The sequence below is a fragment of the Chelonia mydas genome, chromosome 2, assembly GCF_015237465.2.
Source record: "Chelonia mydas isolate rCheMyd1 chromosome 2, rCheMyd1.pri.v2, whole genome shotgun sequence".
Taxonomy (NCBI): Eukaryota; Metazoa; Chordata; order Testudines; family Cheloniidae; genus Chelonia; species Chelonia mydas.
This window is the reverse complement of record NC_057850.1, coordinates 184608203-184626919: the sequence shown is the minus strand read 5'-3', so window position 1 is coordinate 184626919 and position 18717 is coordinate 184608203.

The following is an 18717-nucleotide window of genomic DNA, read 5'->3' as shown; positions in this document are numbered from 1 at the left end:
TATTTTACCAGCCGTTAAACAAAAGGAAATCTAATGCATTTATAGTTAGATTACTTCCTAACTTAGAGTTTCTGAGACTGCATTCCTGATCTGTTCCTGGCAAAAGCATCACACAGACAGACAGACCCTTTGTTTTCCCCCTTCCAGCTTTGAAAGTATCTTGTCTCCTCATTGGTCATTTTGGTCAGGTGCCAGCAAGGTTATCTTAGCTTCTTAACCCTTTACAGGTGAATGGGTTTTGCCTCTGGCCAGGAGGGATTTTATAGCACTATATATCCTTTATTTTTATGACAGGCTCATTCACCTGCATCTACTCATGTTATATATGCCATCATGTGCCAGCAATGCCCCTCTGCCATGTACATTGGCCAAACCGGACAGTCTCTATGTAAAAGAATAAATGGACACAAATCAGACATCAGGAATGGTAACATACAAAAGCCAGTAGGAGAACACTTCAATCTTCCTGGACATTCTATATCAGATTTAAAAGTAGCTATACTTGAACAAAAAAACTTCAGAAACAGACTTTGAAGAGAAACAGCAAAACTAAAATTCATTTGCAAATTTAACACCATTAATTTGGGCTTGAATAGGGACTGGGTGTGGCTGGCTCATTACAAAAGCAGCTTTGCCTCTCCTGGAATTGACACCTCCTCATCTATTATTGGGAGTGGACTACATCCACCCTGATTGAATTGGCCCTGTCAACACTAGTTTTCCACTTGTGAGGTAACTCCCTTCTCTTCATGTGTCATTATATAATGCCTGCATCTGTAATTTTCACTCCATGCATCTGAAGAAGTGGTTTTTTACCCACGAAAGCTTATGCCCAAATAAATCTGTTAGTCTTTAAGGTGCCACCGGACTCCTTGTTGTTTTTACAAAAGAAAGATGACAAAGGAACCAGACCTTTGATTTTGTAAGGAGATCCTGACCTCAGAATTTGGTCATCCCTGTTGCTGGGAACATGTGGAAAGGATTTTAGCTTGTTAAGTTTTAGCTACTAGTACCATTTCTAACTTTAATACCCAATACTTGAATTCACTTAAAATCCTGTCTTCTTTTTTAATAAATTTGTTTTATTTTTTAATCTAAATTGATCCAGTGATGTGTTTAAACAGAACTGTTTGGAAGCAAACATTGTTTGGTAGCAAACTGATGAATACAGACTCTTTGCAGGAGCAACAGACCTTTAATATCTGAACTGCCCAGGAGAGGGCTAGACAGTGGAGAACATACATTATGGGGAAAATTCGGGACTGGGAATGTATTGGGGTGACCCTGCATGTGTTAACCAAGGCTGCTGGAAGCCAGAGTGTGGCTTGTGTGTTGCTGACAGGCTGCTGGGTTTAGAGTTGCTGGACCAGGACTGCAGCTACACAAATTCACTCAGGATGTGACCTGCATGTTGGTATGCTGTTTCTGAGTGTCCCAGCTTGGGAGATACAACAGAAAAGCATTGTGAGACACCCAGTGTTACAGAGCAGGCGGTGACACAGCCCCTCACTGGTCTGGAGTGCCCCCCGGAATGTGACAACCACCCACACGACAACACCGCCAGCACATACAATAATCCTAACCATCACTCTGAAGCTTAGAATGTGTGTTGAGTCAGTATGAAATGATGGAGACAGCTAGAAACATCGTGAGTGCTCTTTTTGTTGAGAATATCGCCAGATTCAATCATCGCTAGAATTTGCTGTCTGTTACTGTCCAAAGTTCTCAACCATAAACATACAACTTTATGAATCACAGGCTTTCAGCTACTAGTTTACTGATAACATTGCAAGTCACTGCAGCATGCAGGCAATCCCTCTGCTCCAACCTTACCTGCTTCCTGGGTATCTCAACTCCCTGGAGCTATAGTTCCATGGACAATTAAAAATGAACTTTACGACTAAGATAAAAGTTTAGTGCTGCATTCCACTTAAAATCAAATTTAAAAGCACAGCTACAAAGGGCCAGCTGAATCATTTAGCCAGGTCTTGGTACTACAAGCAAAGTCAAGGATGGGATATCAATATTGAATGCACGAGTGTATTGATTATTAGCTACCAGCATTGCACTGAACAATGTGTTCCACACGTTAGGGTAACTACTAGCTATTGCTTTGTGTTCGTGAAATGAGAGACCCCACACAAGATTAATGGGGCAGATAATGGATGTCAACCAACTGGCCTGGATATCAGTCACCTCATGCCTTGTCTCCCCATAGACACAACAGGGATTTGAAGGCTCCACATACAAATACATAAGTCAGGAAATCATTGCATGTCATCATTATTCACAACATTGAACATATATGGCTATTGAAAAGCTGCAGGTGCCAGGACTGGAGCAGAAGTAATGACCCTCCACATGAAAGACTGAATCAGAGGTATTTCACATTTATTAAGTCTAATGTTCAGTACATAAGAAAAACCAGATGTGCACGCGTGCACACACACACAAACTAACTTCCAATCATTTCCAAAATTATAGCTTTGTCTTTGGTGCTCAGATAATGTTATTAACACACTGCCACCTACTGGCACTGTGGAAATTTTAGTCCTGTACTTTTTTTTCATGATATATACATTTGTTTAGATGGAATTTCACTCAAAACAGCTGCTGTAAAATACCACTGCACAGCTGGTGTTTGTCCATGGATAGATTTTACTAAAAATCAACATTGAGAAAATGTCCCTGGCCTTCCACATATTGGAAAGCCAAAAATCCTGGATCAATAGCTCAATCAGAAAGGAGCTAGAACTGCACAAGACTCTGTGTGCCATGTGGTCCAGAATGAATAATCAGTATAAAATTATAAGGTGATTTTCAGAAATGCTGAGCATCCTCAACTCCAGTCAAAGTCAATGGAAACAACTAGCATCCAGCACCTTAAAATCTGACTTTAGTATCTACATTCTGATCCACCCCATAGTGAAAAATTGTCTCCCTCCAGTTTTGTTTGTTGTTCTTCAAAATCCTATGCTAATCAAGTGGCTGGCAGAATTTACTGCAGCTAATGCCTCAATCAGCAGGCTGCAGGTGTTACGTTGATAAAATATGTCAATGAAAATAATCCTTTGGTCTCATATTACATAGCATGTAATCAATAATGCAGTTTTCGTTTGAGATATTTGTGACCTTATTAATTTATTTTCTGTGAATGTGCATGTAAGTGATTTGCTGTGTATAATGAATGTTCACAGAAAGAGAATCTCAGGAATAGTCATGTGTCTGAGTTTGGGTTAAAGTTCAACCCAGAAGTATTCTCACTGAGATCTGACTTGGCTCTTCTTATTCATAAACCTTTCAGCCATCTAATCAGGGCGCAGAAGTGATACGACATAATTTTGGTAACCACTCAAATGCCACCAAAAGCCAGGAGTAAAAAATAGTCTAAGAGGATACTTCACAGATAATCCTAAAATGAAATAAGTTCACATACTGTACTCACCAAATGACTGTTAACAACAAATACATTCAGAAAAATCAAATTCTGGTCACAGATAATTCCTATTCAGAAAGAAAGGGGCTAAAGTTGGTAAATAAATTATTCACTACAAAGAGTTAGTCCAGCTGTGATTAAGATATGAACCTTTACAGTTTCCTGTGTCTCTGAGAACGTCTATGTTAGTTTTTTATATGGCCCCCCCATCACCATAGTATCTGCATGCCTCACAATCTGAACGTAGTTACCCTCGCAACACCCCTGCAAGGTAGGAAATTACTCTTATACCAGTTTTACAGGTGGGGAACTGAAACACAGAGGAACTAAGTGACTTTCCGAAACTTATACAAGAAGCCTGTGATAGAGCAAGGACTCAGATCCAGGTCTCCCAAGTGCTAGAATAGTACCCTAACAACTGGACCATCCTTCCTCTCATTCAATAACTTCCTCCTAGCCCCACTGTACCAGTTGCTGAGTTTTCCAGCATCACAGCACTTGACCTTCATCTTATTTTTCTATCTAAAATAATATCTTAAGCACTTATCACCATAGCAACTAGTTGCATATTCCAAATTACATATACGTTAAATGTGGGGGATAAAATCCTGACCCCACTGTAGTCAACAGGAAGTTTTGCCATTCACTTCACTGGGGCCAGGAGTCCACCTAGGGCAGGGGTTCTCAACCTTTTCCTTTCTGAGGCCCTCCTCCCCCAGACCCCAGCATGCTATAAAAACTCCACGACCCACCTGTGCCACAATAATTGTTTTTCTGCATATAAAAGCCAGGGCCGACATTATGGGGTAGTGAGCAGGGCAATTGCCTGGAGCCCCACATCACAGGGGACCCTGCAAAGCTAATCTGCTCAGACTTTGGCTTCAGTCCCCGGATGGTGGAGCTTGGAGCTCCGGACTTCAGCCCTATGTGGCGGGGTTTCAGCTTTCTGCCCTGGGCCGCAGCGAGTCCAATGCCAGCCCTACTTGGCAGACCCTCTGAAACCTGCTCAGAGCCCCCTAGGGGGCCCTGGACCCCTGGGTGAGAACCACTGACCTAGGGTATATTCACCTAACTACTAGGAGACATGAATCGTGGCACAGCTCTATGAGTGAGGCCCTGCTGAGCCAGACACTTTGGATTTGCAGAGCTGTCTCCAAGTTAAAACTGTCAATTCTACTTGAAATGAAGCTTATGATTAAAAGTGGCATTTGTGAGCCATCATCGGTACAGGCTTCTGGGTTAAACTGTAATCTTTTGCATTAAACATATCACAGTAGAGCTCTTTCTATTATAAAAAATAGCATTACAGCATAATGGAAATCGTTTAACCAACTCTGCCACTGGAATCCAAAACTTCCAGTTCAGGTAGCTACTGCCCATCTCAATTTTCACAGGACGAGCCTGCTTTTCACAGGCCAGTCAGACATCCATCAAAGTAGGCTTGCAAAAACATTACAGGTATCCCAGAATATCTTCAAGGCCAGTGGAAAGTCAAGAAGCAAACATGACAATATAACCCAATGAGTTTGTCCCAGAGGGCAAAATTTTTAAAGGTGGCTCCACTGTTGCTAATGACAACCCACTTCAGCAATATAGTGTCTGCCATCAGATGGCCAGGAAATGCCAAATTGGATGTGCAAAATATTTGCTTCAAGTGGCATACATTTAATGATTTGTACCTGGTGGAAAACATTTATTGCCCTTATAATCTTTAGAAATGATGCACTGAATAAAAATGCATACAGACATTTTACTAAGGTTCTTGTGCAAACTGTATTTGACCACATTTTGTAGAACAAAAATGAAAGCCATTCCCTTCCCTCATATTTCATTTGCATGTAACCATTCAGGAGTTGAAGGGCAATAAAGATAATAAAGGTGTTGCTGAGTTAAACTGGAGTTGAAATGTGGATGTTTGACCTTCTAGAATTTAAATTAATTCTGAAGGACACATTTAATGGAAAACCTCCTATAGGAAATGCTAGGCACAATGCATTGCTCACACAATCCTGAACTACCCCAGAATCTTTTCATGGTTCTTTCTTTTATCTTGCGCTGAATTTCTGAGACCTATAACATTTCTCCTTTCCTTTTGTTTTTCATAGGCTTTTTTTTCTGTTGAATACCATTTGATCTTCTTTGCAGCCACATGGTAGACTAAACTGTCCTTTATCTGGTTAACCCTTAAAATTGTCACTCTCCTACTTAGGCCAGTTTTGTGAAATGTGAGTGCCCAATCCTGTTCCCACTGAAATCAACAGCAGAACTCCTGTTGCCTTCTGTAGTCCTAATTTAAAACCCATTGACTTTAATAAGTCTGGATTGTGCCTAATACTGCATCCCACACGAATTGGTAATAGGGGATGGAGTCTTTCTCCTTTTGGCTGGTAGTTTGAATCTAGCCATAGTTGCTAGTGACACAAAATTGTTGGCATCTGATGAATTTTTGCTGACCCATGTGAAATGAGGTGTGGTCTCTGCTTGCTTCCCAATAGACATGTGCCCAAAGCACAAGGTAGACACTAATGGACTCCCTTGTTGGTAAAATCAGAAAGAAGTCAAAGATGGAATGAGCAGGAGAATGAAGTAGCATCTGAGAACTTGACTTAATCCTTCATGTCAGCACTCAGGTAAATTGGCAGGGTGGCTTAGGGAAAGTTGTTCACCAACTACTTCTACTGTACCGATTCAGTCGACCGAGAGAAGGGAGTTCTGTATTTGGGCACGTCAACCTAGTGCCTTTCACCCTTTACATTCGCTTACATTTTAAAAAGAAAAATATATTATTGTTAGTGACTACAGTTTGTTCTGATCTCACAGTCAGGTATGGTCAAGGGCATATGCCAGTATGAAAAAAGTGCCAAAGTTGAAAGCAGGAGGAGATAAATGGAGCACTACAGATACAGAATTGAGCAGAGTATAACGCACGAGGAGCAGTGGTTATATGAGGGGAAGAGAAGTAGGCAGGGGCACTGTTCAATGCCCCTGTCTGTGCCTGGTCTGCAGAGAACAGGAGTCTGTTACAGCTGTGGGATTTAGTCCTTCAGCTCGAGCCCTTCTATGCTCATGCTCTTCCCGCACTCAAGACCAACGTGGTGACATTACACTAGCTCTGGAGATTCTGTATTTTCATTCATTCAGGTCCCTGAACACTTACATTGTTTTAGAAAACTGAACAGAGATCTATGCCCCAGGGGCCAATGCCTGAAGTCCCTACTCCATACTCAGTACAACTGCCATTTACCTCCAAGAAGATGTGTCTGAGTGAGGACTGACTAGGTGCCTGGCCCTTCTGCGCTGTGTGGGGAGGGCACAAGGAGCCTTGGTTCTTGCGTAGCCTGCATAAGGGCCAGGCTGAACTGTAATCCCTGTGCTCAGGAAATGGCGGGGCACACCGTACCCTAAAGTCAGGGGGGTGTTGGAGCCATGGCCCAGCCCCCATTCCCCTTGCTCCCAAAGGGAGATTAGTGTACCGTAGGGGACACAGTGTGCATGCACTGACTGCATGCCAGTGTGGCAAGAGAGGCCTCTCTCTTTGTGTGCGCCCCCGAAGAGAGCGAGTTCTGCCACATATGCAATACCACATACGGTGCTGTGCCTTAATGAGTCAGGAACTCATGATCTGACCCTAGGTAAATAGGAGTACTATACCTTTTACTCCAGCATGTGGGAATTATGGGATAGACTGTCCAAACAGAAGATGAAATTATCTTTGTAGATGGGGCTTTAAACAAACTACGGTCCCAATTAAGCAAAGCACTTGCTTCACTTTAAGCATGTAAGTAGTCCTGCTGTGTTAAAGTGAAATAGGTGCTTTAGTGCGTTGCTGAATTGAGACCAATACTGAGCTACATTGCGCCCTTTCCCTGCATCAACACTGGAGAGAACAAGGACTACTCCTTCCTAGCACCTTCATGGCGTGCTCCACCCTAAACAGGATGGGGAGGAGGCAGGGCCATGTCCCCATCCCTAATTTTGTACCAGCCAGTGGAGCCCTAATGTACAAACCATCCCAGGACTCCCTCTGGGGTGGAATCTGTATGCCCACCTCCTCCCAATGAGGACCTGCCTGCTAATCACACAAACTGGCTCATTACATTTACTGCTCAGCAGTACAGAGAGCTAACGCTCCATAATGCCAGCCTAACACAATGGCTCTTAATTTTATATGTGCCACAACCACTTTCACACACAAGTCAATTGTACCTATAATTAATTTACACAAATTGAACCCTCAGCCGCCGTCTCATACAGTCTGCAAACGCACATGCTGCAGAAAATTGTATTGGTAATTAATTTGTCAAGCAAATGCTAGGGAAGAACAACACTGGTAATTTGTACCATAGATGTTCAAATTAAACATCTTGCCTTAGTGTTTTAGTGTCAAAAAGTAGAACAGTTGCAGAAGAACAAAGAAACATAGTCTTCCTCCTGCAACTTCTTGAGGGGAGGTGACTGCAACACACAATGGGCCACATTCAGACCTTGTGTAAGTGGATGAAACGCTACTGAGGACAGGTCAGAATTTGGCCCAACCAATGGATGTTAGGACACACACTCCACCTGTACGTCAAGCATCTGGGAAGGGATTGTGCTGGCTGACCCCCAACCCTGCATGGGCCTGTCTGGAAAACCCAACCTCCAGACCTGCCGGAAGATACACACAGATTATAGCTAAGATTTGTTGCATTCTGGCTCTTTGCAAAATGGCAAGGTTGGGTAGTTTGCGTTCTTTTTCCATGCCATGAGCCCTTCTAGTAAAAAAAAACAACAACAACAACAAAAGACAGTCAGTTCCTGACACCACCAGTTTACTGGAGACAATTAAAAAAAATACACAGAGGGGAAAAAACTAAAGCCAAAAACACCAGAGGAAAAAGCCAGACATTAAAGCCAAAAAACTAAAAGGGAAAAAAAAGGAGCTACACACAAGTTACGCTTTAGTCAAACAAGTTACTGGGCTCAACACAAGGGAAACCAGGTGCAAATTAATGCCCAGTGATGTAAAGGTGGTCAGACTAGATGATCTAATGGCCTTAAACTCTGTGAATCTATATTAAAAAAGTGAAAATTGTATTGAAATCCCTCCCGTTCCCTCCTCAAATTTTCAACATGTGAAAATGTCAGATCAGCTCTACACTTTACAGAGACCTGCCCTGCTCCTGCCAGATCATCTCAGGAAACTGCAGAAGGGCCCAGCACGGGTTCAGCAACACTCTCGTTGGCAGCAGCACCTACCTATACAATTCAACCCTTAGACATGGCCAGAGAGGAGAATCTGTAGTGATGTAAAAACCCAATTAAATTGGGTGGGGCAGAAGAAACGTTTACATATCTAGGGCAATTCTCTGCATTTCCTAAGATGAAGACATTTCAAAAACTGGAATGCCAAAACCAGTGTGATATTTATGGCCTCCCCACTGCTCCCCAAGAGGGGAGATGTAGCTGGTGGAGGGAGGGGGCCTCCTTCTTCTTTGCCACTGCAGTGGAGAAGTCAGCACTGGGCGTTCTCCCTCTTCCTTTCTCTCCCTAGAGTGGGATAAGAGCTGTCAAGAAAGAAGATGCCCAAACTAAGACCCTTCTCCTCCTTCTGTCAGGTGCTGCTGCTGTTCTACCTTCTATCAGAACTATTGGGAGTCTCATGATTCCTCAGCCAGGCACCAGCGGCTCCACTCTCAGATTTCTCTGCTTGGTGAGTCCTCCCCATAACAGTCAAGGAGGAGCAGAAGATTTGAGAGAGAAAAAATGAATTCCTCCAAGCCAGGAAGAAGAAGAGGTAGAAGAGGGGGAGCTGTGTTACCCCATACATCTCTGTACTTTAACCCTTGCTGGCAATATAAGAACACTGGAATTATCTGTTCATATACAAGCTTCTTGAGAGACCACATCAATATATCACCATCGATGGACTTCCAGTGAAAGGATGGACTAATTGCACACCAGGCTGTAAAGGTGGGTAAAAAGGCAGACTTAATTGACAGCATCCACACTTATTATTGAGGTGAGGGACAGAACTGTGCCGAGCTTAGTTAGTGTTTTCCATAGCAGCGCTCAGGAGATCAGTGACAAATGAAGCTGCTCCAGCCAGTGTCCAGATGATCAGCTTGCATGGTCTTGTCTGTCCTGAGATGATCCAGTCTGATGAAGTACAGTGTATTTCTGAATGAGTGCCGATAAAGGCAAGCAAAGCTCTCCCTTAATTAAGGGAACACAAAATGTCATCCATAAATACTTAATACTGCCTCAGCCCTTAATAACACTAATCCTTTTATTTTTTTTCCTCCTCCTTCAGGCATCCTCTTCTTGATGTTTTCATAAAACTGGTGAGCAGCGCTTGCCACTGCTGAATGTTATTGACGCTAAGCAGGCAACCGACCTCTATGGCTCTTGCTATCACTGACTGGTATTAGAGTAGAGACAGCAAAAGCTAAAGCTGTAAGAAGAAAGAGGGAAGCTTTGAAACCCTAAATACAAAGTTGCTTCAGAAATTAAATGGCTGGTTTGAACTATAAAGATTGCAACATACATACCTCAAGATACCCCACCTTTCTGTTAGAAAGAGAGGGACTGCCATGGAAGAGCAGACTAGTGGACCATATAGTTCCATATCCTGTTTTCCACAATGTCAGGAAACAAGTGCAAGAAACCCTTCAGTGGATAGTTATATGAGCAGGCAGCCTGCCCCCAGGGAAAGCCTCTTCCTAACCCCTGTCAGCTAGAGGTTAGCTTATGATGCACAGGGATTTTTAATCACTTGTGTTTATTGTATTTCATGTAACTGGGGATGTTCTAATAGTCACTATTAATGTCTTTTTTGACCATGGCCATTGACTGCCTCCCAAGCAACGCCTTGTGCCCAGGTTTGTCTCTGTGGCCATCTCACCTCTATTTCCATTTCATCCAGGCCCCCTTTAAGAACTCACTCAGGTCTCCACTGACTTTCTAAGCTGAATCCTTTCATTTGCTCTTCACCAGTTCTTCTCAGGCTGGCAATAGAGTGAATTCAAAAATCCCAAACAAAGTTTTTTAGCTCATCTTCCCCTCTTAACTCCCACTCACAGGCTTTGTTTTATCTGGCGAGGGCTCTGCAGGAGCCATACTTGCTCCTTATGGCTTCTCCTTCCACCAGCCCCAGCTCCACACAGTGTCCTGAGCTTCCGCCACATAGCAGATGGTGTCAGAGTGCATCTATCTAGATAATTATATAGCTCTAAGAACGAGGCGCTCTTGTGGCACCTTCGAGGCTAACAAATTTGTTAGTGTCAAAGGTGCCACAAGTACTCCTCATTCTTTTTCCTGATACAGACTAACACAGCTACCACTCTGAAACTTATATAGCTCTAGAACCCATAGTAACAGAGTGCCTCAAACAAAAGAGAGGGAAGTATCAAATATAGCTACCACTTGTGCTGTTCAGGGCTATAAAACCCACCAAGAGAATGTTAAACAGAAACACTATTCTGCCTCTTCATAGGCAACCAATGTAAAAAGTAGAGGATGGGTTACATTCACATAAATTGCCCACTGGGGTAACTTCAAAAGGGAAAAAAATATGTTTTCATGGGATAAAGATGGACCTTGTGGTTCTGGTACACAGCTCGGAATCAGACCAAGTTATATTCCCTGCTCTTCCAGTGATGGCTTGCTATCTTGGGCAAGTCATTTATCTTCTCTCTGTCTTTCATTCCCCATCAGTAATTTGGGGCTAATGCCTGCATGGTAGTGGCGTTGTGAGGCTAAATTAATTATGGGTTGGAGAGCTATTGAAATTCTCAGGTTGGAGTGTTATGGAAGTGCAAATTATTTTTTGTTATAACCTATTCCTGGATTTTCATTCATGTATTTGTGAAGAGAGGAGCAATCTTCTATAGCTGACTATTAATTTATGTTGCCAGAGTTGTTGTAGCTGTGCTGGTCCCAGGATATTAGAGAGACAAGGTAGATTAAGCAATATCTTTTATCGGACCAACTTCTGTTGGTGAAAGAGGACCTGAAGAAAAAGAAGACGACCTCTAGGTAAGCTCAACAGACAATGATATCTGGGAAACCTGAAGTACCCTCTTACTGGAACACAAAAATTAGCCATGTACTGTATTAATTAGACTATCAGGATTAGAATCACAGCACAAACTACAAACTGGCTAACGTTTCAAAACCCAGGATGAAAAATTTATTGAAATTCACTAAGTAAGGAATTTCTAAAGCATGGTAATTACACCCTTTACTACACAAAGTAATTGTTTGATGATTTTCAGCTATAAAAATATGCTAATAGGAGCAGTAAACAAAGAGAAAAAGACTTTGAAACAATGATGAATACAGATAAAATAGACCAGTGAAGCAAAGAAATTTCCAAGTACTAGAGAAATCAGAGTTAAGAAATATTGCAATCATTTAGCTGAATACTCAAAAATGCCTAAAAGGTACAACTTAAAGCTATGCACAAGAATAAAAGCTCAAATCTAGTTAAAGAATGTGAGGCAAATTCTGCTCTCATCCCACTTAGATTTTTTTTAAACAATGAGTATCTTTCACTAAACCAAGATCAGATTGTCAATGAGTATTAGTTTTCTAAATAGCTAGCCATTTTACCATCTTCTAAACAGCTCAGGATGCTTTCCCTTCAGCAGACAGAATCAGGGGTCCATTTCACATGGTCCTTATCTAACCACATATGCACATGTGAGATAATTAACCTTCTCCTTAATGGAGCAAAAAACATAGAATTATGAGGGAAAGGAAGGAGCACAGAATATCTTAGCTATGTTCTATGTTTTTTGCTCCTATGGAAAGGAGAGAAATAGCCTTTTACAAATGGGGAAACTGAGACACAGAGCAGGTACTGCCTCAACCAACAATTAAGTGCTAGAGATGTCAGCTTTACTCTCCCTTTCATAAATGAGGGGTGCCTCCTCTACATTCATTCTCTCTCATACCTATTCATCAAAATGACCATTAGGAAAAAGTATTTTACTACACCATATAAATCTGTGTATATCATCCCTTCAGCCATTACCTTACCCCTATTCCCTACTTATAAATAATTGTATCACCATCTTTTCTTTTTCTTCAAGTTTCCATGAAAGGTGGTACTATCCATACACTCTTGTTTAGTTTACAATTACGGACTGCTTAATGTTTTGACACTTCAAACAGAAGATACGTTGGCTGCCCTGCTCTGCCTTTTGACCAGATTATGCATAATGGTATGGCCCTGTCTTTTGGCTGTGGTTGTTCATTACTTTCCTGGTTACCTTCATGATCCTTTTGCTAGGAGTCTGAAGAAAAAGTGTCCACTATTTTGTCCATGATTTCCTGAGCATTTCTTCACCTACTCAGTGACTGGCAATTAAACAATTTCTTCAACTTCCTCTTGTTCCAACAAATGTTAATTTAAAATGGCAAAACATTCAGCTCCCTTTTGACTCCCAAAGAGCTGGCAGATTTATGGAGAGTATATTGCTGACCAGTTATACATTGGTTACTATGATACCATGCCTTTTACTCTCAAACAGAAGAAGGCTGAAGAAATAGAGTTTGATCTCTGGTTTCCTTGCAAGAAATTACATTGCAATGTTTTATACTGGTCAGTGTCACCTCATTCCAAAGGTTGGCTCAAAAGCTGGAGAAGCCTGATGAGAGCATCAGCTGTGACGCTCAAACCAAGAATCAGAACTGTCAGTGCAGCTAGTTTTCTACTGCGGAGCATGCCAGGAGTGGGGGAAAGCCTGTTCTTGTAACATATTCTCTACCAACAAATCTGTGACCTACTTTCCCTCCCAAACTTGTTGTACAAAACTTCCTGATCCTCACATGCTCCGAGGGTTGCCTTTGGCCCTATGTGGTATTCTGATAGGCAGCTGGGAATGTCAGTGCTTGTTAGGTGGATCTGGAGGCTTAATAGCTGGGAAGTGAGCAGGGGGTTGTCATAGGGTGTTTGGTAGATTTGGAAAGCTGGATCGTGCAGAAACAAAGAATATCTTAGATGTGTGCTTTACATAGTGTTACATTAGTTTAGTAACTAAAGAGTTAATTACCTCAAATTATATAACGTGGATGCAAATGGCATCCACTTGAAATTTACATAAGATTTTGTCTGTACAAGAGGAAGCATTTTCAGAGATATCTAGAATATGGTAACATAGCTTAGAAAAGACTAGGGGGGTGAGCTCGTATGTTTAATTGCCCCTACTTAACAGAAGATGGTTACAAAAACCAAAATGAAACATGCTTTCTAGAATTTCTAAAATGTAACATATTACAATCCTGGTCTGAGGCAACTTCTCATCTACAGTCAGTTCTCAGAGTACACAACCCACATGGTTGGGGTGATCCACCTTTCACATATTTCAAAAGCGCTGGCCTCATTTGTTCCCTAAGAGATGGATAACAAAGGAGTCCCCTTTCTTCCCTTTTATACCAGAAAACCTTTGAAATGTATTCTTTGAAAAGTAACCCCAAACAAAGGTCTTCTCCCCTACTGTTTGTTCATTGGGGTGCCGGCACCAATCCCCACCTTCATCCTCTTCTCAATTTGCCTTTTCGATACGCTTGATCATGTTGTTTACCTTAGATGCAAATATAATTTAATTGCCCTTTGCTTGTAATCAAGCCATGCCATTTTTCATCTGTCTGTTAGCCTGGTCCATGCAGACAGATAAATCTGCAGTCCTTTGTCTAGGGCCGGTTTATTTCTCAGTTGTCTCCAGAACATTTTCAGAACACATTTCCAGCACACCTACATAACTCTGTATATACAACCTGTACATTTTTCATGCAAGGATATTAATGACCAGCACGCCACTAGTTTTCATATGATATCCAAGTGTCTTATAAGGTAAGTATTCTGGCAACCGTAGGTTGAGTGTAGTGAGGTTGTCAGTCCTGCTGAGATTTATTGTGACGGAACAGTGTGCTCTTTGCCATCTGGCATAAAGGGGCTCTTAGGTCACACTCACCCTCTCCACTTTTTCTCACGAGCTGGCAACTCTCAGGGCTAGAAATAATGTGTAGAGTCAACATGAGTGCAGTCGTTCCAGCCACAGTAACAGTGATACCCTGTATACAAAGAATACCCATCTCTTTCAGCCAGCAGTACTTCCCAAAGGTATTGATGGGGTTTGCCCATGAGTGGAGGGGTACCACCACTTTGGTGAGCTCACCAAAGAAATGCTACAGTGATGATCATGTGTAGGGCTGTTGTCACTGTCAGCAGTCTACCCTAGCAAATCCTGCAATAAGAGGGCCCTCTCACTGGAGGGCTGCTATCATTACATAGTGACAATGGACATTTCCCTTGGGAAAAAATGAAACAAATCAACATGGGAGCACTTGTTTAGGTTTTTTTTAAACAAAGGCTGTAGATGTAAAGGAACATCTGTGCATGACCTTTGAAATCAGACACACAGGAAGAACAACAAAATAGGCCAAATTAATAATATCCTGTGATCTAGTGGCTAGAGCACTAGAATGGGTCTCAGGAGACCTACAGGTACTGGCCTGCCGGGTGACCTGGGGCAAGTCATGTCTCTGCTCTGTGCCTCAGTTTCCCCATCTGTAAAATGATATTTATCTCCTTTGTAAAGCACTTTGAGACCTACTGATGAAAAGTCCTATATAAGAGCTAGGTCTTATTGTTTTAAATGAATACTGCATTCTATATTGGGAACTGTGTTTCTTCTCTATCTCCTATCACGCTCCTTTCTTTGTCTTACTTGGTATTTAGGTGTGTCATATATAAATCTCATTTCTGTTTCCCTCTTCTTCAGTCACAGTCACAGAGTCTTCAAACTTCCGCAACTCCAGTCAAGAAATGAAGCTGTAAAATCAGGTCATTGCTGTTTCACAATACAAAATACTGCAAGAATTTGTGGTATCTTGTACATGCTTATGCTAGAAATACTACTGGTTTGTGCTGGAAAGCCCATAGAAAGAATGGAACTTATGGCATATCTTGCAATTTGTATTCAGCACAAATCTTTGGAACACATAGGACTTTTCCTTTGGACCAACTGTTTGCAAAAATGGCATGAATTTTAAGGGACAGTGTCCAATAGAGGAGGTTTAAATTTAACCAAATTTTATAATCTGGTTCAGAATATCTGCTATAGTTTAAATACCAAAAGGATTACTGGGTTTTGATTTTCATTTTTAAATCCCCACTCTATTGAGAAACCATCTGAAAAACAGGTGCAGTTTATGTGCTTGTACATTTTTGCTATCATGTTGCCGAGAGAGAAGAAGTTAGCTAACTAATATTTGTCTTAATACGGAATTAATGAAAATAATAGAATTACAAATCGAAAAGCCCTAATAGGCAATCTAGCTTGTAAACTCCTCAGGGAAGGGACCATATCTACCTCTGTTTGTACAGTACCTAACACAACAAGGCCCTGATTCTGACTGGGACCTTTGGGTACAATGTTATATGAATAATAATTAATAAAGAAAGGTGGAGAATGATATTGTCTCTACCAAGAGGATGTATCAGTTATGAAATTGCTGAGCATTACACATGATATAACCAAAAGCACTAAAAGCTGCCATAATAATCACAATGCACAAACAAATATAAAAGCCATAGTCGCTTGTAATTCATATGAATCGGCGTGCTAAACTGTTTGACTGACATTAGCCGTGAAGAGGGTCCCCTGTGTATAGCTCCTTCCTTCCCATGGGACATAGAAGTCAGCTTCCTCCATTGCATAACCCTACCCCCCATTCCAGTTGCTGGAGAAAAGTGCCTCTTCCCTAATGTAGTCTGTAAAAGCCAGCAGCATTTATGCATTCTAAGGCTGCATTAAGTTTCTTTGCCCTTATCTGTGCTGAAGGGGAAACACCTCAAAGTGTGTTCCCTGGAGCAGGGCATTCCCTGACAGCATGGCTTCAATATTCAGTGAAGTCAACAGTTACTCTGGATTTTCTCTGCTGTAACTGAGATCAGAATAGGAACAATATTTGCCAAATGGGAAAGCAAACAAAAGCTGGAAAAAAAAGAGGTTCTCTCTCAGCTATGTTTCCAAAAAATTGGGAAAAGGTGCCTTTATATGTGTACACAGTGCTCCTGCATTAGACTTTTTGTTTGTCTGAAACTAGATTCAAACTGAAACCCCTCTTTTCAGGGTAAATTACACCTGAGAACCAACAAGGGTACAATTAGGCTCAGAGGGCAAGGAGTCAAGAATGCTTGCTTAATTATACATCTGGTAATTAATTTGTAATTCTCACAAAAGGCATAAGGAGAATGTTAATTTTTGGACTGCACAAGGTACTATTATGAAACAGAGAATTCATGTTTGATATTCAAAAGTCTCCTTTCCACTGGGGGTTCAAGGTTGGCACGGATATGAGCAGCTGGCTTTGTTTATCCAGTGATGGAATGTTAAAGGAAGTCCCTTGTTCCCAGAGTGACAAACCCAAAGGGAGGTGACATGTTTTACATTTCATAGATGTCAGAATCTAAGGCAATGGAAGCAAGTGTTAGATGTGAGACTGCTTTCTCAAAAAGAACAGGAGGACTTGTGGCACCTTAGAGACTAACAAATTTATTTGAGCATAAGCTTTCGTGAGCTACAGCTCACTTCATCGGATGCTCACGAAAGCTTATGCTCAAATAAATTGGTTAGTCTCTAAGGTGCCACAAGTACTCCTTTTCTTTTTGCGAATACAGACTAACACGGCTGCTAATCTGAAAGACTGCTTTCTGTACATCATGCCAAAACCACATATAACTCCCTAAGATGCAGGGCCCTGGGACTTTCAGAAACTTTTCTTGACTGATACCTTGCATGTTTTGGGGAGAGGAAGATTACCGTTGAATCACAGATGCTGCAAGAAATAAATGCTAAGCATAGGGAAACTCGGCTGTTTATTTACAGTTAACATTTTCTGCCAGCATTCCTTATCTGTTAACATTCCTTATCTCCCCGGTGTTGGTTTCCCCTCATGCAAGGGCACTGGAACAATTTGTATAGTGGGGGTTGTATATGCTGAGAGCCATTGAACTAAACTGTAAACCCTGTATATGATGGGAACCACTTCAAGCCAGAGGGTGTGGCAGCACCCCCAGTTCCAGCACCTGTGCCCTCATGAGTATCCAGAGTAGGGTTTGCTACACCCTAAACTCCCTTCATTGGATGTGGACTCCCCTGACTGATGCTTCCATGACACATCCATACAATACTCACCAGTAACACAAACTGAGGCTCTGATTCAGCAAAGCATTTAAGCATGGATTTCACCCAGAGACCACCATCCTAAACCTAAGCCTAGCCATGACGATATTCATGCTGCTTAAACAACTGTGTTGCAGATAGAGAGGAAAATCCATTCCCAATATCCCCAGTGTGACCTGTCCTCAGGAATTCCCAGGGAAATTGGAACCCATGTATGCCTGAGAAGATGATCAGTGGATGATGGCTAATGGTCAACAAATGACATTCTGTTACCTGTGTTCTCAGCTCCTTAGTCCCGTCCCATTTCCGTGGATGCTGAACTCCTGTCTGGCCACTCTTATTTTCTTATTTACAAAGACATCTTCCTTTAATCAGACTCTGCCCAGACTATCGTCACGTCGTCTTACTAATTACATCAATCTATCAAGGCTTTTATTCCACTGTGGTGCCTGGGAGAGAGCAAAGGAAATGAGAGGGAGTGAGGGAACTGCCTGCAGGAAACTTGCAGCCTGAAGCAGGCTTGCTAAATGAGCGAACCAGACACACCTGGTGTGAGGAGGGAACCTCAAGCGGCTGGTTCTCATAAGAAAGTCGAAGCAACTGTTTGAGAGGGCTCACTCTGGGACGTCTACAGGGGAGTCAACACTGAGCAGGACAGCTGCAAGCCAAACCCCAAAGTGCGTCACTGTGACACTCTGTCTCAAAGCAGCAGCCTGGAATGTCCATATTCACCACTGTCATAGAATTATGTTTTGTAAAAAGTAAGACTTGTGAGGTATCAGTTTAAAAGTCTTGATCTGTTGAACATTAATATCCCATTAGATTGTTTGTGCTATCATTTTATGTGATGTTATGAAGTTTTGCTATGTGTATTACTGAAATATGTTGTAAGGTTGGGAACTAGCCTTTCAGGTACAACCATGGAGTAGCCAGATGCACTGATGGCCCATTGAAGGGAATCCACACTCCCAACAACCATCCCAGAAGACTTCTTGGAGAGAGCACATAGACAATGGAGGCTGCTTGACCAATGGGGGTGGACCCCAATGTCACAAGCAGAGATCTTTCCAGCAAGCTGCAAGAAACTATAAAAGGGGGAAGTGACAT